Source organism: Rattus norvegicus, chromosome 1 (assembly GCF_036323735.1).
Source record: "Rattus norvegicus strain BN/NHsdMcwi chromosome 1, GRCr8, whole genome shotgun sequence".
In the NCBI taxonomy this organism is placed as follows: Eukaryota; Metazoa; Chordata; class Mammalia; order Rodentia; family Muridae; genus Rattus; species Rattus norvegicus.
Window position 1 is genome coordinate 253,194,878 of NC_086019.1, and position 23,730 is coordinate 253,218,607.

Genomic DNA, 23,730 nt, shown 5'->3' on the forward strand with positions numbered 1-23,730 from the left:
CTTGGGGTGCTGTGGTGTGGACCTAGCAAGGTAAAAGACAACCATACTTTTTTTATTTTTTATATTTTACAACAACACAGTGGTACTTCAAGATGCCCCTGAGCGAGACATTGAGAAGCAGGCAGATCAGTGCAAAAGCAAGGGGTTTATTTTCCAGCACATTGGGGCCCACCCTCAATCAGTCCCTCAAGGCTACTAGAAGGCAACCCCAAATAGCTATTATGAGCAGTTTTATACTTTTAGGGGGATGGGTTATATCAGCAGGGTTACAGTTCAAAATTATTGGCTAAGCATTTGACCTTTAAATCTATTGGCTAGCAAGCATCAGTCAGTACATTCTGAGAATTTTCTACACAGAATGATCCTGTGGGTGGAGAATGGATCTTGGCCTAACCTTGGCCCAAGGTGGGAAGCTGGAAACTGGTCTAGCCTTGCTCCATGTCGAAAGTCCCCAGGGTTCTTCAAATCTCCTTTAGCATCACCAAAGAAGTACAAATTGATACACAGCCCAAAAGACCAAGGCTTCATACCCAATGGCAGCAGGATCATGAGAGTCCAGGAACAACTGTTCCACACTGAAGGAAATTAAAGACATACTGATAACAATAAATGATTCTCGGCATGACCAAGCTTGCTCAGTCAGTCAAAAGGGTCTCAGGGATGGAATGTAGATTAAAGAAAGAAAAGACAATTAGACAACACTATAACATGACTCCAGCCAGTGTGGAAGTGGAAATGGGCTTATTTTTTTCCAGTCTGCTTCTATACCATTCTAAGTGCATGCAAAGAATAAGGTCAGTTGTTAGATCAAAGACAAAGAAGTCAAACAAGGCAATAAACAAGGAGATCAAACAAGGCAATAAACAAAGTCCTATAGTCACTGTGTCTAGGGGCTTATTAGGATGACCAAGACAAAAGGAATGCCACCCATTCCTCAGCTGTGTTTACTTGAGCTTTGTATTAGCCCAAATGTAAATACTCTTATTAGAGCCTATTCCCTTGTCTTTCTAGCCCAGTGTAAACATTCTTGCCAATATCTTCGAAGTGGCATCAAGGGCTCTCCACATCTCCCCCTTTCTGTTTCATAAACAAGACTGTGCCTGTCTTAGGTTTTTGGGTTTTGTTTGTTTGTTTGTTTTGTTTTTTGTTTGTTTGTTTGTTTGTTTGTTTTTTGACAAAAATGCCTCCCTTACCTGTCATGGAATATGCATTATCAAACCAATGCATTTTTGTCTTAGTTGGTAAGGCTCTGTGCAGAATCTTACCTGTCCTTGACTGGCAGCCTGTTAAATTAAAGACTGTGTCTGGGGATCCATTTTTAGTTTCAAGCTATGTATTTTGGCTGCCAATGTGATTTTGTTAAAGGCAAGTTTTATCAAAATGGGCGGGAATAAAAGTATTCCCAAGACAAGAAGGGCCAACATGATCAAGCTATATAAGCCATTCTTGAAGCTTGACCAAACTGTAAATACTGACCTTAAGCCAGGAATTTTATCAGCAGTATCCACAGCATTAAAACTCAGTGGAGCAGCGTTCTGTAAATTAATAATCTCGTTATGCAAAGTTAAAACATCCAGAGAGGTGTTAGAATTATGCCAAATACCCTGCAAGTGTCTTTGAATCTTCTCCGAATTACAGTGACTGTCATTGTAGATTTTAGAAGTGATACAAATCCATTGGTATTTAGCGCACTCAAGATGGCTTCTTACTCTTAAACTCTGAACCTCCTCTCCAATAATTTGAATACTATCATAAAAAGCATCAATCCGTTGTTCCAAACACCTATCTAAGCCTTCTTAAATACTCAGAACATTAGTAACATTTTCTGCTAAATGATTTTAAAAAGTGGCTGTCTTAACTTTTGGCATCAAAGCAATTGCAGAAGCAGTGGTGCCAGCTATTAATGTAATTAAAGCTGCTATACTGGCCATGTGTCTGCGGATACCCTGCTGTGTGCCAAAGAGCAGAGCAGGAGAGGCAAGACCAGCTGCTTAATTCAAATAACATTTGAAGTAAAATAAAATTTCTTTCCATCGTCCTCACAAATTTTCCAGGGTTTGAAATGACTTAGGTACTGTGTCACTTACATCCAAAGTCCGTAGACTGACTGTCACGGTAGACTTGAGGGTTGTCAAGGCAAGTGATTGGATAGCTGCTCGAGTTCAAGGAAATAGTCTCTGTGGAAATGTTGTGGAGAGAAGTGGGAAGTCCCTATTGTAAGTTCTCACTATGCAATCTATTCCACGGATGTGTGTTGTTTTAACAAAAAGTGAATGAAAACATTTGCGAGTACATATCCGTACGGACTTAAGCAAAGCAGCTCCTATTTTGACACCTCACCCCACCAACTTTTTAATGCCCTGTCTCCTACTTTTGTCATGGCAATACCCATGAGAAGGGGTAGGATCATTACAATATTAATTCTTTTAGGCCAGAGACTGGAACTCTAGAATGCCTTACCCGTATGTCCCTCTTAATAAACAGTGCCTATGTGTGTCTTCCCAAGGTGGTACTACCTCATATACACCTCAACAGACACAAGAAAGCGACCATTTTAATGACATCTGATGGGAATGTCACCATGAGGGACTCAAGACCTCTACCACCGGGGACAGCTTTAGCACAGAATAGGAACCAACAGGGACCAGCTCTGCCCGTTGCAAACCTTCTGCTGTGAAATACTGTTCAGTCTGAGAAATCAGAATCCAGCCTTCAAGATTAGGGATGTAGCCCAGTGGTGGTGGAGCACACCTTCAATCCCAGCACTCAGGAGGCAGAGGCAGGTGGATCTTTGTGAGTTCAAGGCCAACCTGGTCTGCAGAACTGAGCTCCAGAAAAGTCAGGGCTACACAGAGAAACCCTGTCTTGTAAAACAAAACAAAAAACTAAACAACAACAACAATAGGTTAGAGATCTACAAAATGTCAAATTAAGAGGAACCCTTTTCTTACATTGTGTACCAGCCTGTTACCTGGTCTTATAAACCCACATGTGTGGGTGCCTTCCTTTGCCCTGGCTGAGACCCTATGAATGGAAGGATAAACTTTTGAAAATTCTCTTTGATGTGTTTTCCACCTTATCCTAAGAGCGGAAATTAGGCAAGTCGAGTTTAAAAGGCCCTTGGGTCAGGCTTTGCCTTTCAACACACTATTATAAATTGCTGGGAATCGTTTCATAAGCCAAGCTGGCACAGGGTTAATTTAGCTTTCAGACCAACCAGCACATACCATGCAGTCATGCTAGGGCCAAATGTCGGGACTGGAGAAGCCTGTCTTGGCTAAAGTACCACATGCCCATCCCAGCTTCAAGATGGGCTAACTCAGCTCTGGGCAGACTGACACTCCCGACTCTCCTACATGCTCTCTGACTTACCTCTGCTTTCTCAACAGAAATCCAAGAAGTGGGTACAGCTTATTGGCGCTTTGTATTTCCAAGTTGGCCAAAGTTTGTGCTTTTTAAAAAGGTGAATATGAAACTACTCTCCTCTCTTTCTTCTTTCCCTCCCTCCCTCCCCTTCCACTCCCCAGTGTTGGGACTCTTTTTTTTGGAGGGGGGGAGCTGAGGACTGAACCCAGGGCTTTGCGATTGCTAGGCAAGCACTCTACAGAGCTAAATCCCCAACCCCATGTGTTGGGACTCTTGATCCCTTTTGGCAGCGTTCATAGACATTTGTTGAGTGGGGAGGGAGAGGAGTGGAGATGAGGGTGGGTGTACTGGCTGGTTTTGTGTGTCAACTTGACCACAAGCTGGAGTTATCACAGAGAAAGGAGCTTCAATTGAGAAAAATGCCTCCATGAGACCCAGCTGTAAGCCATTTTCTCAATTAGTCATCAAGAGGGGGAGGACCCATTGTGGGTTGTGCCATCCCTGGGCTGGTGGTCTTGGGTTTTATAAGAGAGCAAGCTGAGCAAGCCAGGGGGAGCAAGCCAGTAAGAAACATCCCTCCATGGCCTCTGCATCAACTCCTGCTTCCTGCCCTGTGTGAGTTCTAGTCCTGACTTCCTTTGGTGATGAACAGCAATGTGGAAGTGTAAGCTGAATAAACCCTTTCCTCCCCAACTTGCTTCATGGTCCTGATGTTTGTTCAGGAATAGAAACCCTGACTGAGACAGTGGGGCTTCCTTTTCCTTGGAAAGTAAAGGAACTCTTAGAGAAAGAATCTGACTAAACTGGGCACCCAGAGGCCCATCTTCTTGCAGAGAGGGTCCAACCCCCAGCCCTTCTGCAAGACTAGGATCTTCTTCACATCTTTTTCATGCAAACAAACACAGCGGCCTGCTGCTTCTCACCACAAAGGAAGGGGCCATTTGAATAAGCTAAATCAGAAGAGAAAGAACAAGTGTCACAAGGATAAATTTTATTCATGGGTAACAGCGTGAAAGCAATGAACTGTGAAGAAAAAAAAAAACCCAAGAGATCCCAGGGGGCGGTATTTTTTTCCAGCCACACCCAAGCCCTCACTACACTCCAGTCAAAACCTCTCTGATTACAGAGAAGCAACACAAAAGGAGTTTGGGCTGCCCCAGAGACCTACTTTATACAAAAGGGAATTTTGGGATCAGGTCTCAGTCATAGGACAAAGGCTCCTTCCAATTAAGAATCTCTCTCTCTCTCTCTCTCTCTCTCTCTCTCTCTCTCTCTCTCTCTGCCCTTTCTTTTTCTTTTTCATTTTCATTTTCATTTCCTTATTTTGGGTGTGTTTAGGGAGGGAGGCACATCACAGAAGAAACTCAGGACATCAGTATTGGAAGCAGAAGCCTTTTTATCATTTCTTGAGCCTAAATACTAGAATTCCAGCACTTTAAAAATATTATTTCGGGCTGGAGAGACGGCTCAGTGGTTAAGAGCACTGACTGCTCTTCCAGAGGTCCTGAGTTCAATTCCCAGCAACCACATGGTGGCTCACAACCATCTGTAATGGGATCTGATGCCCTCTTCTGGTGTGTCTGAGGAGAGCAACAGTGTACTCATATAAACAGTCATTTTTAAAGAAAAAGAATTTAAAAAATTTAATTTTTAAAGAGATCGTAAAACACATCATTTCCTCTTTCTGCTTCCTCTCTCCAAACCCTCCCCTACAGCTTTCCTTGCTCTCCCTCAGATTCATGCCTTTCCTCTCCAAGGACTGTTATTGCATACATATATGTCTGGGTCTGTGCACATACATCCCTCTGTTCAGCATGCTCAGTCTGCATGTTACTCGTACATATGTTCTCAGGGCTGGCCATTTGGTATTAGATAATCAATAAGTCTTCCCTGTGGAAATAACAATGCTTAAAGCACACGGGATAACATACTGTCCATTCACTGTTAAATTCTGACACAGGGCCAGCGATGTAGTTCAAAGGCACCTGCCACCAAACCTGACAACCACCTTGCCCCCTTGCTCACATGGTAGAAGAATTCCTGAAGTTGTCTTCTTAGGTGCTTAAAAAATTTAAAAAAAAAAAGAAAAGAAAAAAAAAAGGCCTTTGACCCAGCTTGGTCTGGAAACATTATCTTAACCTGGGTATATTTGGGTGTGGTTATGCAGTTTTCAAAGCTGCATACGAGAGGTGTCTATGAGCTTCACAGACATAGAGGATTGACCAACACTCTAAGTGACTCATGTGACACCAGGTTGGTGAGAAAGAGAAACTCTAGACACCTGAAGCCAAAGATCCTGAAGGGACATCTCCAAGGGTTGCATAGAGTGAGGGAGGGTGACAGGGCCAGGGGTGACAGGGCCAGCAGGAGAGCAGAGTGGAGTGAGAACAAAGAGCTCTGACAGAAGCTCAGGTCTCACAGGAACTGACCCAGGCCTGGGGGCGCTGCTCCAGATGCAGTTCTGCTCCACCCTCACCCCCAACACCAGCCTGTCTCCACGGAGTCTCAGAACCTGCAGGGCCCCTCATCCTGGACGCTCCACAGTGTCCTGAACGGCTTCACTTTCTCCCTGTCAGTCAGAGGCTGAGAGAAGTGTCTGCCTCACCTTCAACACTGGTCCTCATCCCGAGATGGAAAAGGCCAGCTCCTGCATGGTCCCCCTGGCTCTCCTGGAAATTAGATCCACAGTTTAATAAAGTTTTGTAAAGGAGTGGCCGGTGGACTCTGGAGAAACACACACTGTGCCTGCTATGCAAATGTATTCATGAGACCTCTGCTTCCTGCTCCACACCCTGGCCCTAAGCCCTGGATATAAATGAAATTTCCCCAGGAAGGAGGTCAAAGCATCCTTGCAGGGATGCAAATGCTGGCCTCTGCTCCTCCTCAGGGAAGGAGCATCACTCTGAGGGACTCTGAGATGTTGGTTCCAAGCTCAGCCTGCACTCCAGGTGACCTGGTGATCCAGGGGACTACAGAGACTGGCATGCCTTTGTGTCTGTCCCTTGGTGACCTTGAACCTGGGAGGGATGGGGACATTATACATGGCATGGACAAGTCAATCCGGAGAGATTTCCATGACAGTTGCCATAGCTTTCTGATCTTGTCCTCACAGATGATGACGTCAGGAGATCTGTACATGAGCAATGGGAACAGAAGCCTACTCTGTGTAGACCCGGAGTTAAGATTAGGAGTGTGCATCCACTAAACCCTGGGGCAGGTTCCCCCTCCCTGCTCCACCATGGGTTGGAAAAAACACAGCTCTTAACTGCTAAACGGTCTCTCCAGCACCAGAAACACAATTTTTAAAGGGCTATTTTGATTATATCAAGAGTAAACACAGCAGTTCTTAAAAGATTCTGTTTAACATGGCCATATGGCCCTGTAATCCTGGCACTCAGAAGGCCAAACTAGGACCTATTTCTAGTTTGAGCTGTGTGAGGTCAGCCTGCTTGGCTATACAATAAAATACCACTTAAAAAAAATGGAGGGAGTGGCTGGAGAGATGGTTTAGTGGTTAAGAGCACGGACTGCCCTTCCAGAGGTCCTGAGTTCAATTCCCAGCAACCACGAGGTAGCTCACGACCATCTGTAACAGGATCTGATACAATTTCTGTTGCTCAGAAGTGCAAGCGGTCAGAGCCCTCATGTGCATAAAATACATAAATAGTAAATCTTTGAAAAACTGCAGGGAACCCATTTCAGTTCTAAAGACTCAGTAGAGAGAGAAGCAAAAAGCAGAAGGGAATGAAAGAGGTCGTCACTGAATGAAGTCGCACACAAAAATAATCCTAGCTACAAAGAACAAGCATTTCCCCCTTCTCAGTGTGTGTGTGTGTGTGTGTGTGTGTGTGTGTGTGTGTGTGTGTGTGTTTGCACGTGTGAACATTCACACCACAATGCATATGTAGAGGTCAGAGGATAACCAGATAATTTTCGGGTCTTGGTTCTTTGGCTTACAATTCATTAGGCTCCTCCCAGGAACCTATCCATAGAGCTTTTAGGTGTATAATGGGGCCCCCTTTTCTCTGCGTCTACCCCTTTCCAGGTCTCTTTCTCCCCCCCCCCCCAGTAAACTTCCTTTATCTAGGCCTGTTACATGGACTGATTCCTCCGGAGGGTTGGGGGAAACACCTCGACACAAGCCTACTAAAGTATTGCTTCCTTCCACATGGTACCACATGATAAAACATAGCAAACACTCTTGATAATGGAAATTATTCCAAACCAAGGCACAATGTCATGAAATTGGGGAGAACTGGGAGCCCACAGAAGTCTTTTTAAAGCACTCTATTTCTAAGAGGTTAATAGAGGAGGCACACTTCTTAATAAAGGAATATGGGAGAAACAGGAACACCGTGATCCAGGGGGAAATCCAACATACAAAGGAGAAGATGAATGGAGAGCACCTGGCCAAGTCAGCAGAGGGGAAGGCTGAGGAGAAAATACTTTAGGTCACCGAGAGAGAGACGACAGAATCCCTGATGTGGCCAGATGTATTACGGAAGAGCACCTCACAAGCGATGGAGAGGTTGGGTTGAATTGTTAAATACAGAGAGAGAACCCAAAAGCAAGAAAGAAAACAAACAAAAATACTGCAATGACAAGAACCACAAAACCACACTGGTACTACAGTCAAAGGAAATAAAAAGTTTTGTAAGAGAGAAGTCCTGGGGCTATTGCAAGACTCCAGTGTGAGCAATATTAGCATAGATTTGTATAAGCACTGACTATGGACACAGCCAAAAGTTACAGCAGGACCGCACTGGGGGGGTGGGGTGAAGAAAGTGATGCATATAGGTGCTTATCACAGTAATCGGGAAAAAGTAATCGGAAGAAAGGAAAAGATGGTTGGATTGAAGAGAAGGCTCACTGGCTACTCTTTCAGAGGCCCTGAGTTCGGTTCCCAGCAGCTGGTTGGTGTTATAGAAACCACTTTTGATTTCACGTCTGCTCTCTGAAATGTTAAGTTAAGGGCTAGAGAGGTGGCTCAGTGGTTAAGAGCACTGACTGCTCTTCCAGAGGTCCTGAGTTCAAATCCCAGCAACAACATGGTGGCTCACAACCATTTGTAATGGGATCCGATGCCCTCTTCTGGTGTGTCTGGAGACAGCTACCGTGTACTTATATATAATAAATACATTTAAAATAAAAAAGGAAATGTTAAGTTAAATATAGTCACTATCTTAAACAAACAGGAGTAACAACAAATTAGTCATTCCCAAACACCTCAGGACCCCTAGACACCCTTGGAACTATTATTGGTGGGCCTCTTACAATTTGCAAAATGAAGATCTATAATTACACAAGTCTTCAGAGACAACCGAGAGGAAACCTTTACCACCTCAAATCAGACAAAGGTTTTCTGAAGCCCAACACCGAAACACAACCGACAGAAGAAAAACCATGTCATTCGGACTTCATCAAAACGTAGAACTTCTGTTCCTCAAAAGCGAGTATCAAAAAGTGAAAGGGGGCCTGGAAAGATGGCTCAACCCTTGTGGAAGACCAGAGTTCCGATCCCAACACTGATATGAACAGACTCAAACCCACCATAAGTGCAGCTCCTGAGGATCTAAAGGGCTCTCCTTAATTCAGTGGGCCACATGTGTGGCATACACTCACACAGGTAAACACATACATACACACAAATTATATATTATATAATGATACATGCAGTATATATACATATATAAAAGAATATATATTATATATAAATATAAAAGAGAAAAGGCTGGAGAGACAGCGCCAGGGTAAAGGTACCCACCAACAAGCCCAACATCCTGAGTTCAATCCCCTGAGTCTGTGAAAAGATGGAACTGACCTCTGACCTCTGGACATGTGCTATGGCGAGCGTGTGTGCATGGGAGGTGGGGTTGGAGAATTCATAACAAGTACATAAAATATAACAAAAATTTGAAAGAAATCTTTATTTCAAAAAAGTGGTGCTCCTCACCATCGAGCCATCTCTCCAGGCCCCCATTTACTCTCTCTCTCTCTCTCTCTCTCTCTCTCTCTCTATATATATATATATATATATATATATGACAGAATAGGAGAAAATATTACAAATGGTGTATCTGTCAAGAGGCCATAGTCAGGATAAATAAAAAACTGTTATAATTTAGCAAGAAGATCAGGCATGTTGGCACAGGACTTTAATCCCAGCACTTAAAAGGCAGAGGCAGGTGAGTTTGAGTTTGAGTTTGAAGCCAGCCTGATCTACACAGTGAGTTCTAGACTAGGCAGGGCTACATAGGGAGACATTTTTTTCCTGAATCTCCTAGAAGTACTAAGGAGCTTCAGGGGTCCATGGCCACACACTGAATATGTGTGTGTAAAATGGCTCTCCCAGAGCATATACCCACTAAGTACTGGATTTAAGACTTAAGGCTAGGCTGTGTAGGCTTCTGTCTAATTATACATATGCGTACGGTGCACTGCTGTGCCGTAACATGCGAGGCCAGCGACACAGAGAGGACGTATAATGAGGGCTCAGATTAAATCAAATAATCACAGGCTGTGTTATATAGCACAGACAGGTAGAAGTCCTGCCTTGCATGTACAAGACCCTGGGCTCTAAACAGTATGAAGAATAAGATTAATCACATGGTCAGGTCAGGTGGCGAATACCGAAAAATCTCAGCACTTGGGAAGCATGGGCAGTGATGTCGGAAGTCAAGGTCGTCCCTGAGCACACAGTGAGGGAGGCTTGAAGAGCCTGTGTGCGCTGCATGAGGCCCGGGACCAAACATTGAAAAAGAAGAAGAATCTGAAGGTGTAGCAAAGTGATAGAAGACTTGCCTGGCAGTCTGAACCTCAGCAGCACACGTGCGCGCGTGCATACACACACACACACACACACACACACACACACACACACACACAGAGGGGAGTAGGGGGTGAGGGGGAAGGAAGGTGGGAGGAAAGGAGGGAGAGAGCGCCAGCCAGCAAATCTACCACATGCCTAATTAGAAATGCAATTAACATTCCTATCATTCATTCTGATTTGGGGCTCATCTGATTCCCATCATGAAGACAGTTTGCACAGATTTACTTCAAATCTCCAGAGTGTGAGGGAAAGGGAAGTCGTCAAACTCCAAAAAGACACACTTGACATCTATTCTGTGTGGTGAAAACAGCCTAGCTAACTCTTGTGATCTTTGTGTGAAGGGTTTCCATACACTTAAGCTAGAATGGCAATCCTGCTCTCTCAGGACATGGGGGCTCCTCCCAGCATCCTGGGCAAGATGGATAACAGTTGTAGTGAGGAACCACTCACCCCTCCCAAGCCCCCCAGAGAAGTTAGGTTGCTGCCTCTAAAGCTTCCTCGGTCCTTCCTATCTGTGTGACTGACAGACCCTCTTCCAACACAGTTCAACCTCTGAGCCAGTGAGGAAAGGCCACGAGAGTTAGGGCCCTAAAGACCTTTGCCTTGTCCTCAGCTGTTCAATAAAGACAGAATTGATGGCAAGAAGCAGAGGGCTACTTAATGTCGTCATATGGGACTAGGACAGAGAGGTTCAGCGCTGCTTCACCCACTGGGGCCATCTTCAGGTTAGGAACATGAGGCTTACATTTATAGCTTGGTTTGTTCTGAATTAAAGGTGTGTTCCACTGTGCTCGATATTTTTCCTTTTTTTTTTTTCCTTTTCTTTTTTTCGGAGTTGGGGACTGAACCCAGGGCCTTGCGCTTGCTAGGCAAGCGCTCTACCACTGAGCTAAATCCCCAACCCTGATATTTTTCCTTTTAAATACACACACACACACACACACACACACACACACACACACACACACACACACACACACATCTGTATGCATCTCTCTCAGTGTGTGTGTGTGTCTGTCTGTCTGTCTGTCTGTCTGTCTGTATGTGAGTCTGTGTGCCACATGTGTGTAGTGTCCATAGAGGTCAAAAGAGCATCAAATTGTGTGCCATGTTCAGTTCTCGGAATTGAACTGGTGATAAGTTATTTCTGTGTTAGGGAAATGAGCCAATTCAAGCCAGATTAGAGGATATAAAGGCAGGTTTATTTCAATGCTGCTCTCAGATGAGTTCATTGGCCCCAAGGGCTGAGGGGAGGAGGGGAAAAAGAGAAGACTCATACAGGTGCAGAGAAAGAAGAGGAGAAGAGAGAAAGGAAGGAGGAAGGGAGGGAGGGAGGGGGAGAGAGAGAGAGAGAGAGAGAGAGAGAGAGAGAGAGAGAGAGAGAGAGGACATCAAACTGTCTGGATTATCTAGGGAAGAGCCTCTGGGACTGGAAAGTTCAGGGTTGGGGACAGGGTCTGCCAGGTGGGGATGGAGGTATACTGGGAGAACCTGGAAGCCAGGTGTGCTTTATGCACTTCAAACCCTAGTCCTGGGCCTGAAATCCAACACCTGGGTCCTCTGGAAGACCAGCCCACATTCTTAACCAAAGAGTCATCTCTCCAGCCACCGTTTTTTCTTTCCTTCCTTCGTTCCTTCCTTTGTTCCTTCCTTCCTCCCTCCCTCCATCCCTCCCTCCCTTGCTCCTTCCCTTCCTTCCTTCTTTTCTTTTTGTGACAGAGTCTTCTCTGGCTTGCTGTGTAGACTAGTCTGTCCTTGAACTCACAGAGATCCACTTGCCTCTGCCTCCTGAATGTTGAGATCAAAATCGTTCACCACCACATTCCACGATGGCTAGAAGCTTAGGATTAGTATAGAACGAGCCGTCCAGAAGTCTGCATAGCTAAGCAGTCTTGGTCAAGGAGTGGCACCAAACACACCACTTTCTCAGCTCCAGTCTCTCCTGTAAGGTGGTCTGACAAATTTTCAAAATCATGAGAATCTCTTCTCAAGACACAAAGACCCCCTCTGCATAGCATCAAGCTTCAGCCCTTTCTCCCAGAGTGGATGGCTAGGGTAGAAGAAGGGGGAAGCAGCACCAGTTCTTTTCGGAATATCGTTACTCCTGATGGATGGCGCAGCTGGAGAGAGACTGGCCTTCTCCTCCGTGACATATTCTAAGTCAGTTGCTGAGTCTCCTCACAAACAGACGGTCCCTTCTCGGTCTAAAACGATTTAATGTATCCACCTACCTTCCCGTCCCATGCAGCTTCTTCGTTCGAGTGTAGTTTTGTTTTGAGGGTCAGCCTCAGTGACTGGAGTTGTCAGGGTCAGAGGCACGGCCTTGGCAACCCTAACAAGGTAGACTGGAGCAGAGCCCTCAACCGGCCAGACAGACAGACCAGTCAGAGAGAAAGTAAAGAAAGATTTATTCAATATGGATGGGAAGAGGAACTAAGGGGTCCAGTGACCCCTCCTCCCCATACCTCCTGTCCCCTGCACCCAACTAGTCCATTTTCAGGGTCTTGGCATGAAGTTCAGGCTTAAATAGAAGGAAATAAAACCCATTCACAAGCAACCTTCTTTCCCACCGAGATGTGGTTCCACCTATCCCTGATCATTATCTCAGCCCACGTTTGTCCTCCAGTTGTCATTTCCCTGACAACTGGGAAAACTCTTTTCTTCTGAGGTAAGCTCCCTCTGGCTGACACCAGGCCTTCTCCTCCTCCCAAAGGGAGATTCCGGGGGAAATTCCAACTCTTTGGGGAGGGAGCTTGTTGCAAAGCTGAGGGCAGAAGGGAGGGAGGAGCACAGGTATCTCTTTAGAATGTCTTCCTGCCCGTCAGATTGGTTACAGTCAGGCCTATACTAACTCTTCCAGGCCTTGCTCCAGGTTTCCATGCGGTGGTCCTTGGTCACCACATGCCCTCCACGTCCACTGAGCTGCCATGAAGTAGGGACCATCAACAGCTACATTATAATTTTGAGGATTCAGGGTCAGTGTGTCCAGTTGTGGGGTAGCATACACAGTGCTTGTGCTGGTTCGTCTTGATGACCAGCTCAACTGGCTGAGAGCCTACAGGATTAGGAGAGCCCTCTTCTGAGCATTCAAGATGCCATCTCCAGAGCTGTTCATGAAGATCTGTGCAAGACAGGCAATGGGGGTGGGTATTCAGGAGAGACAAAGCTGGGGTATCGGGAGGAAACCAACAGGAGCGGGTGTTCTCTGTTTTCTGCCTGCCGAGTCCTCCGGCCCCATGTACATGAGCCAAACTGAATCTTGTTCCCCTTTAAACTATTTTAAAAGCACACTAATTTTTTCCCTTTCTACCTCCCTCTATTTCTGTGTAGCAGTGTGTGTGTGTGTGTGTGTGTGTGTGTGTGTGTGTGTGTGTGTGTGTGTATGGGAGCACACACTGTGCCCAGGCCACAACATACAGGTGGAGATCAGAGGACAACTCACTAGGTGGTTCTTTCTCCTATGACGTGGGTTCCTGGGGATACAATTCAGGATGTTAAGCTTGACAGCAACCGGGTAACTCTCTCGGCATCCCACATTACTCTTTAGAGTGAATGTCCTTCTTCTTATAATGCACTGGGCTTTGTGTTTGTGTCTATGTGTGGGAGAGTGTGCTGTGTGGACGTAGGAGGATGGTGTGTGTGCATGTGTGTGTGTGTGTGTGTGTGTGTGTGTAGGAGTTGTCTTGTGTTTGAGTGGGGGTGTGTGGGAGTGGGGGCGGGTGTTTGTGCACAGACCTGGGTACACTGGGGAGTGCCACAGCTCACCTGTCGAGGTCAGAGGAAACTTTCTGGCCCTTGCCTTCCCACCATTTTTTGAAATAAGTCTTTCTGCTGCTGCAAAAGTCAGGCTAGCTGTCCCAGTGTCGGAACACAGTTCAAGAATGGTGTCCCGTGGCGGATTCTGAGTGCTTGTGAAAACTCCAGGAAACCAAGAGTTATCGCTTCCATGTCTTCCAAAACACGGATTTTTTTTCTTGGATTATGTTCCCGTGCACCTCCCTGGGATGGCGGATAGGAGTGAGTTTACTTCAGATTATTCGTTACTGTTACAGGATATTCGGTGACTACATAGAAAACCTACTTGTTAGCACGATATGCAAGCTTAGAAAGATGCTGCATTTGTCAGATGCAGTTAGGCGTGTCTTGAAGAGATTGCACCTCTACGAGCCTCCACAGATAAGAATGTTAAAGAATGCCAAGCACCTGTCTGTTTTGAGGCAAGTTGCTGGGGAGAGGTCTTGAGGTCTTTGCTCTTTGAGTGTCAGCTGGATGGCTTTGAGCTGCCCCACCATAATGGTTGGCATCTCCTGGCTTGGCTTGGTGCCCTCCACTATGACTGGGACGTGTTCCGCTTGCCAACGCTGTAGGGGAGGAGCTAGAGACTTCTTTTACAGCAATCGGAACTTTGAGGCCTCTCTCTCTCTCTCTCTTTTGGCTCTTTTGGCTTGGAAGAACTTCATGGAAGAGGCTCCGAGTAGGAGAAAGGGATTCTCTCTGTGTGCTTGCGGGAGCTACAGAGAAGCAGCTGGCAGGGCACCGGGAGAACAGGATTCTAGGAAAGAGAGCTAAGGAGCCCGCTGGGGTTTGGAGGAGCTCAAGAGAAAGGCAGAATGATACAGATAGGAAGAGATTCCTGAAGAGCAGGCAGGTTAGTTGTGGGACCAGGCATGTAAATAGATACTTTGTATATAGTTAAGAAAATAAAGTTACCTCCCCTGGGCTAGCAAGTTTTTTTTTTTTTTTAACCTCAGTTCCCATCTCCCCTGTCCTTTTTGGAATAAATATTAGATAACTTAAAATTTTATATATTACACATTACAACTGGCTATTGGTTTATATGCCTCAATGGGAAAACATGTTTTTGTCACATGTGGCTAGTCCTTGTGCTTGGACACTTTCCTCACGTGACTCCTCCTAACCTTCAGAGTAGAGTCGGAATCTCTGAATAAAGTTGGCCATTGTGTGAGACTTTATTCCGAGTCATCTATCAGCGCCATTTTCCCAGGCCCCACTGCCCACTAGTGGTAGACACCCCAGAAGTTTTGAAGATGTTTGTCTCTGCCTCCCATCTCCTGCTAGGGCTGAACTAGGATTTAAGATCCTGCTGTATCCAGATTTTAAAATCTGGGGGTTCAAACTCAAGGCTGTCTCCCAGCCCATCACTAAGCATTTTATTTTTAAAGAATTATTTATTTTATGTATATGAGCACAGTGTAGCTACCTTCAGACACACCAGAAGAGGGGCATCGGATCCTATTACAGATGGTCATGAGCCACCCTGTGGTTGCTGGGATTTGAACTCAGGACCTCTGGGAGAGCAGTCTGTGCTCTTTTTTTTTTTTTTCCGGGGCTGGGGACCGAACCCAGGGCCTTGCGCTCGCTAGGCAAGCGCTCTACCGCTGAGCTAAATCTCCAACCCCTCAGTCTGTGCTCTTAACCATCTCTCCAGCCCCTCGCTAAGCATTATTTTTTAAATGGTAATTAATAGTTTTACAACTCAGCAAGGAGATGTTTGTGGCTAGGACTTGAACCCAGGGCTCTGCCTATGATAAATCCACGAATCATCACTTTTAAAATCTTAATGACTGCATAGTATCTCCTCAAATGTTAACTAACTTATTTAGGAAAAAATGTATGAGGTGAAAATTAAATATTATTTCACCAGACCCTTTCTTGCTGTCACTTGGAATTAATCTTCAGTTATACACCACCACTGTCGCTTTGCCTGTGTGGTTAGGTTGCCGTTTTAGTTGCTTGTTTGGTTTTGATTGGGAGGGATTTGGTGTTTTTCTGCCTCCTTCTGTTATTATTCTATGCTCTGCATATATTGTGATGCCATTATGCAGTCACTGAGTAGTTTTAATCTATTTCTCCCTATGACCTCTAAATTCCCAGGAACCTCCCGGGTAGTATTTCCACAATCAGGTAAGACTTCTTGCAACTCAAACTCTCATGTCAGAAACTAAATTCTTACTCTCTTCCCAAAGCTGCTTTTCTCAGATGCCGGCTGGGGTGAGCACTGGCTTTACAGCTACTAAGGATAAAAGCCCACTGTGTTCTGTCTACTTCTTGGGGTGCTCTGCTCCAAACTCCCCTCAGAAGTCCCCTTTCCCAATTCCACACTGCTCTCCCCCTATGCTGCCAGATAGGTCCCCCCCCACCCCCCACCCCCCGCTTGTACCAGGAGTTGTATCAAAGCCTGAATCTGACCTTTCAGCTCTAGGCCGCCCCTCTCTGCTCTACTGTGGCCAGCACAGTAACTTTCTGAAACATAGTTTTCTGTCCTACATGAACATGATTCTTCACCACATGAGAAACCAGGGCCAGCATAATGGCATTCGCCTTTAATGTCAGCACTCCGGAGGCAGGTGGATTTCTACGAATTTCCACATAGCGGGTTCCAAGCCAGCCAGGGTTACACAGTGAGACCTTGTCTTAAAAAGGTTTTGTTTTTTTCTAAGAAACAGGGAAACTGGGTTCTTCAGGCAGGTATTCACAGCCTTTTCTGTATTTTTCCCTTCCTGCCCTCCTCCTATTCCTTCATCCCTGGTGCCATCACCGTGGAAGGTTCCTGAACACTGTGCTTTCCTGTCTGTTCTCTCCTTGACAGCCGAGTCTTTAGTATGTTTTGAGTAGTGGAGCTCTGATCCCTCTATGATTTGCGCCTGCGCTGTGCAGATAAGTACAACGCAACCTGATTACTGTCTGCTCATCGTAGGAATCGCTACCTAAAAGGCAGCCCTGGGCTAGAGACCACCATGCGAGTTCCCTGCCTTTCTCGCCTATAGAAAGGGATGCTAGCGCCTAGATAGGACTTAACCAGATAGCTCTCCTCCTACGCTAGACCTCAAAGTGCGCGCGCACCTCCAGCCAGCAGAGCCGCAGCGCAGCTGCTGATTGGCTGCGCGGGGTCAGGCGCTGTGGGCCGAGTGAACGCGAGTGACCCCGGGGGCGGTGCTGACCGAGAGTAACCCCGGGAGGGCGTGCCTCGCTGGGCGTCTACACTCATGACCAGCCCGGGGCGTGAAGAGGCAAGGTGTGGGCTGAGGGTCCAACGCCCACCGCAATGAGCTGGCGGAGGCTCTGCACGGCCCCTCCTCCCCCAGGTCCTCGGTTTATGGAGTTTAATGAGGCTCACTGTGAGATCGGAGGTGTGGCGGGTCACCGAGAAGGTGGTTTACGAGGTTAACGAATGGCTGTAGCGGCCGTGTGCCCTAGTGACCTCACTGAGATGGCTCCTCTTCATACTGTCCTTGATCCAGGAAAGGGCATGACCGGAAGCCTTGGTTGCAGAAACTGAAATTACTCAAGGTGCTGCCTCTCTCAGCACGTACTTCAGGGACTAAGGGCTGGGTTGGTGGGAACAGGCGTTTGTGAAAGACCGGAGGAACGGGACTAAGGAAGTACGAGTGAAGAATGAAGGGTACCACGCGAACACTGGTAGTGAAAATTTAAAATGGTTGCTCCACTGTGGAAAAATTTAGTGAGTGAGCAACTCCACTCCTCCTCGTGTGCCCAAGTCAGCGGCAAACATTCAAAAACGTTCTTAAGGGTTTTTACACAAGTGTCTACAGCAGGATCATTTGCAGAAACAACTAATAGTTAGCAGCATAAAATTCTCTAGATCTAGACATAGTAAGGGTATTATAATGTGTGTGTGTGTGTGTGTGTGTGTGTTTGTATGTAAGTACACATGTACGTGAATTAAGGAGAATCCTTCTATTGGTCTGAAATCTCCATAAAGGAATAAGACTAGAGCCATGAACTAACTTGAGTCATCTATGGCCTTTTCACTCACTGCCTTCATATTTAGAGTCTCCGTGGGACGTGCTCAAGACAAAGAGTCTACTTTGGTCTCTCTGATAAGGGTCTCATTTGGACTCAGATCATCGAACCAACACAGCATACCCTCTGTGGCTCGGGTGTGGCAGGCTGGGAGAGACAGTGGGGGAAGGCCAGAGTTGGGTCATCAAAAGGAGAGTATTCCGCCTCTGGCAACCTCCAGATAGAGTCCTAGCAGCCTGTAATTAGGGCTTGTGGCACTTGCCCTAAGGTCAACACTCAAGAATCACCACAGTTAATCTAGGTCACAGGCAGAACTTTCCCTCCCTGCAACATTTCCCACAACTGGTAGCAAAGTTAGAATTTAAAAGATGAGAGAGATCGTTCCTTGCTTTTATCCAGTACTGTCTGTTATAGGTGCAGGGAGACATTTCTAATAGAGGGGGTAGTCTTGGGGGGTGGGGTCTCAGAGCTTGACTGGAGAGTATAGTTAGATAAACTCCTGTGGAAAAGAAAAGGAATTACGAAGAGAAAGGGGATTAAAAGTGCCACATGGTTGCATGTTAAGGGAGGGTGAGTGACATTCATTCCTGACAAACAGAAGGTTGTGCAAGGTGGCTGGACATGATTTTAGTTTCACACCACTGCCAGCCAGGGAGGAGGTCCACACCACCAGGCTCTTTCTCTCAGTATAACTGGGTATCACCAGCAGGTTCCTAGGCATTGGAGACATCCGGGTATGCCTGCTTTGTCCTGTCTTCCATGTCCCACATAGCCAGGAGGTAGGAGAACAGTGGGGTCTTCATCTGTACCAGGGCACCAATATTCACTTTCTTCTCTCCAAGGGAACTCGGCCCAATGAACCAAATTTAGTTTTTTTTTTTTTTTAAATAGCGTGTTACACAGTGAAATGAGATGCCATGTAGACGCCAGCATGGTGGCCCTCCCTAGGAATGTTATGGGTATGATATGAGTATCGTTATGACTTCCAGTGTGTGGATTTGGAACTTGGCTTTTCCAGGTTTCAGGGAATCAGAGTTGTGCTTGTGCAGTGACACAAACCCCTTTTAACTAGTCCAGCACATGCTAACTGCATTCTACAACTACCGCGGCCAGACTACAGTTTATAGATTAGCTGCCTGCTGGCATATGGCGTGTATGGTTTGGATCTAGACTATAATTAAGTGGAATATTGACTAACCAAGTAGTTTAATCAGTGCTCCTACCCCTTTTGAGACAGGGTTTCTCTGTGTAGCCCTGGCTTTCCTAGAACTCGCTTTGTAGACCAGGCTGATCTCAAACTCCAGAAATCTGCCCGTGTCTGCCTCCTGAGTGCTGGGGTTAAAGGTGTGAGCCACTACTGCCCAGTCTTTCTTCTTTTAGTTTTGAGATTATAATATAATTACAATGTTTCTATTTTCTCCTCTCCTGCCTCCAAACCTCCCATATATCCCTCCTTACAAATTGATGGCCTTTTTTCCTCATTAATTGTAGTTACATACATATGTGTGTATTGTGTATATATACATATATGTGAATAGTATGTATATATGTGTGTAATATGTGTGTATGTAGTATGTATGTGTGTGTGTGTGTAAACATAACCTGCTTAGCATGATGTTACTTGTATATGTTTGCAGGGCTGGCCATTTGGTATTGGATAACCAATGCCTCTTCTCTGGAGACGACTATTTTTCCTGCTCTCAGCATTCCCTTGCTGCCTGTAGTTTGCTGTGTGGGTTGAGGCCCTGTTGTTTCTCCCCCACATTATCATGTCTAGTGTTCTCATCCACCTCACATTTAGGCAGGCATATTGATGAGACTTTACAAATGTAGCTTCTGACGTAATCATTGCAGCTTTAATGCATTTGGGTTTCAAGTTTAAGTAGAATTAATGGATAACACTGCAAAATACAAGAAAAAAATTTTATACAATTTTAATTGGGATACAACTATTATACCAACACATAATATACATAATAAATATAAAGTGTACAAAATCACACTTGATGTTGTATAGCATGCCTGTTTTTAGTATGTTTTAGTATTGTGCAGGCAGTGCTACAATATAAGTTTTGAATGTTGTCATGCCATAGGACTCAAGCCTCTTCCCTCCCCATGGCTCCTGGCCACCATGCTGTTAAAAAGTTAGGAAACCCTGCTGGCTGACATCTGCAGGGTTTGAAACCTGCGTGCACCGACCTTGGAAAGTGCAGTGCCCCTGCTGCTTCGGAAGAGCTCGGTGAAGTGTGAACACAGAGATGCGTTATGACCCAACAGTTCAACTTCTAGGAGTATATCCAAGAGAAACAGGGTGCATGTTGACACAAAAACCTGTACACGAGCGCTTCATGAAGTAGTTGAAAGATAGAAAAAAAAACCCAAGTTTCCATCAATAAAATACAATGTGTTTATAAAATAGAATGGTATTCCTCTATCAAAACAAAAAACAAAAAAAAAACCCAAAAAACAAAAAACCAACAACATTCAGCCAAGTGTGGTGGCTCAGGCACCATGATTCCAGTACCCAGTGACAGAGGCAGGCAGGTCTGTGAGCTCCAGGGCTACACAGTGAGCCCCTGTCTCAACCCTTCCTCACACACACAAAGAGACTAAAGAAATACAGGTCCACAACATAGGTAGATCTTGATGTTATTTTGAACCCAAATGGTTAGACATGCACTTCCATTCATACGAAATGTCCAGGATAGATACAGAGACACTTGACTTTTTCCCTCATTTTGAAGGGTGCCTAGGTTTTTCGTTTGTTTGATTTTTGTTTGTTTGTTTGCTTGGTAGTCTCACGTAACCCATGCTGGCCTTGATTCATCCCAGGTGAGGATGATCTTGAAACTCCGCTCTGATTTATGTGCTGTTGCCGATCAGGCCTCAGGCACGCTAGGCATTTACCACAGAGGTACGACTCAGTCCTGGGTTGGCGGTTTTTTGAAGCAGAGTCTCGAAGTACATTATTCTGAAGCATCAAAGGTCATTAGTTTTTTTTTCTTTCTTCCTTTCTTTGAGTTTTCTCGCTTTGAAACAGAGCCTCATGTCACCCGGGTTGGCCTCAAACACACTTTGCCTCTGTGTCATGAATGCTAGGACTGTAAGCACATGCCACCATTCTCGGTGGGTATAATGTTTAAAACTGCTGAGAGATAATCAAGTTAAGACTGACCCTCCCTCCCTTCAGCTCCCAAAAGCTGTGTATGTAGTGAATAGAATTTTCTCTATAAATGTAACGTCATCTGTAGATGACAGTTTGTATTATCTGACTTGGCACTTCTTTTCCTGCCTGGGAGACTATCCTCATTCTTGAAGGGATGGTGACCATTGACCACAAAGGCATTGACTTTAAACCATTATTTTAAACCACTTCTTGTTAAATCTTTATGTCTGAATGGGACCTCAGTCTCCTTGTCCCTTGCCGTGTAATACCCCCAAAGCAGAATCCACTGTTTTGGGTTCTGAGAACTCCCACTGGGCTTATGCTCTCAGGAGAACTTTCTCTCCTTAAACTATTGTAGCTGTTTGACTAGCAGGCTAGCCTGGTCTACAAAATGAGTTCCAGGACAGCCAGGGCCAGGGCTATTACACCAAGAAACCCTGTCTCAGAAAACTGGTGCAGCTGGAAGGTCTCATCCTCCCCTTCTTTCTCTTTGAGATTTTTACAGACTTCTGGTGTGAGTGATTTAAATAAGAATGAATACACACACACACACACACACACACACACACACACACACACACAAATTTTTTTAATTTATTATTGCGTATGTGCTGGGGTTCAGGAACTGCCACTCATACCATACAAGCACTGAATCTCAGTTAAGCAAGAATAGTTATGAACATTCAGGACTCAGGAGCCTAACTGCGGTACAAGTCTGCTCTCAGGGCAGGCTTTTTAGAGGAAAAACCAGGTTCAAAAGTTTAAAGGGCAAGGAAGGGAGCTGTTGGCTTACTAGGCAAAGGATTATCAGCTAACCTTTAAGCTGATGGCTCTGAATATTACCATACTCAGGGGGGTGGTGGATGGGTGGCGAATGGGAATTTCAGCACATTGAGATAACAGAGCTTTTTGACTTATTAGCAGCATTCCTCAGTGTCAGCCACAAAACCATCGTGAGCTCATACATAGGTGCTGGAAGGGCTGCCCGGTGGTCAGCTCTGACTCAAGCCATTTCAGACATAACAGTTCATATTGACCTTCGATTTGATGAGTCCTGTGTAAAGCTTTGTGGAGTGTCTTAAGATTAGCAAACCTCATAGAGAACATTCAGGACAAAACAGGGTGTGTGGTCAGCATGTCCTTGAGTCAAGTCACTTCGCTGCGTCAATGACTGGCAGGCAGGCTACATACAGCACCAATAGGAAATAGCTGGCAGGAGTGCGACAAAATGGCTACAGCTATTGGGGGTGGGTGGGCCTGTGTCAGACCATAGCAGTATGTTTATGCCATCAGTGAAGAAAGTGCTGTCACCATCAGCTTGAATTACTAGGGTCTGGCAAAGCTCAATACATACAAACCTACAGCACTGAGTCAAATGCAGCAAAGCTGAGAGCTGACAGTTAGCCCGGGGACATGCCAGGTCTCCACTGTCCAACGGTCACATGGACTAGCACACAGGTACACGAAGAACTGTTACCTCTGGGTCCTGAGAAGTCATGCTCACTCTTCCTGGAATGTGCTGTTTCCCAGGGGCCAGAAAGCTGAGACTACTCAGGTCTAGCCATGGTTCTCAACCTTCTTGATTCTCTAATAAAGGTCCTCATGTGGTGGCCCCGAAACATAAAATCACTTATGCTCTGCTACTTCATAACTGTGATCTTACTACTGTATGGTATTTGTAATGCAATATGTGTTTTCTGATGGCCTTAGGGGGCCCCTGTGAATGGGTCATTTGATACACACCCCCTCCCCCGCCCCTCTAAAGAGGTTGCAACCCGAGGGTTGAGAAGCATTGTTCTAGATACTAAAAACTTAGTCTTAGAGAGCCGGGTGTGATGGCAATCCCCTCCCTAACCCAACGGGTTTCTGGGTAACAGCCCCGGCAGGCCTGGAATTTGTTTGGTAGATCAGGCTGTCCTGAAACTTACGAAACCTACCTGCCTCTCAAATGCGGGGATTAAAAGCATGTACTTCTTCATCCCTATCAAAGCATCAGATATCTTTAATCCTAGCATTTAATGGACACAGGATTGGGAGTTTAAAGCCAGTCTCAGCTAAACAGCAAGTTTGAGGACATTTAGTGTCGAGCGTGAGCATCCTATTCTGTGTCTGAGAGGATCACATCTCTTGTTCTAGGTAAGAACCTCCGAGCAGACAATGAGCTGGCAGAATTGGTTTGGGAGTTCACAGAAGTACTGGGGGAGACTTGTTGGAATATGGAGCTCATAGAGATTGTAAACCCCCACAGCCCTTTCTTTTCTACAGAAGTCTAAAAGCAGTAAAGGTAAAAATCTTAAGAAAGAGCAAAGCAAACACACACACCTCCGCCCCCACCGAACAAATCCCAAACCCTACACTGTCCATCTTGAGGTCATGACACCCTTTCTACTCTGTAGACTTGCAAACCTCTCTGGACTATTTGCTTTCAACCAGGTGTGAAACCGCACTCAGGAGCTTTCTGTCCCCGAGAAGTAGGGCATTCCAGGAAAAGGAGTAAGCATGAGTTCCCAGGGCTGAGCTAACAGTTCATGTACCTGTGTGCTGGGTCCATGTGGCCACCATGTGACAGTAGAGACCTGGCATG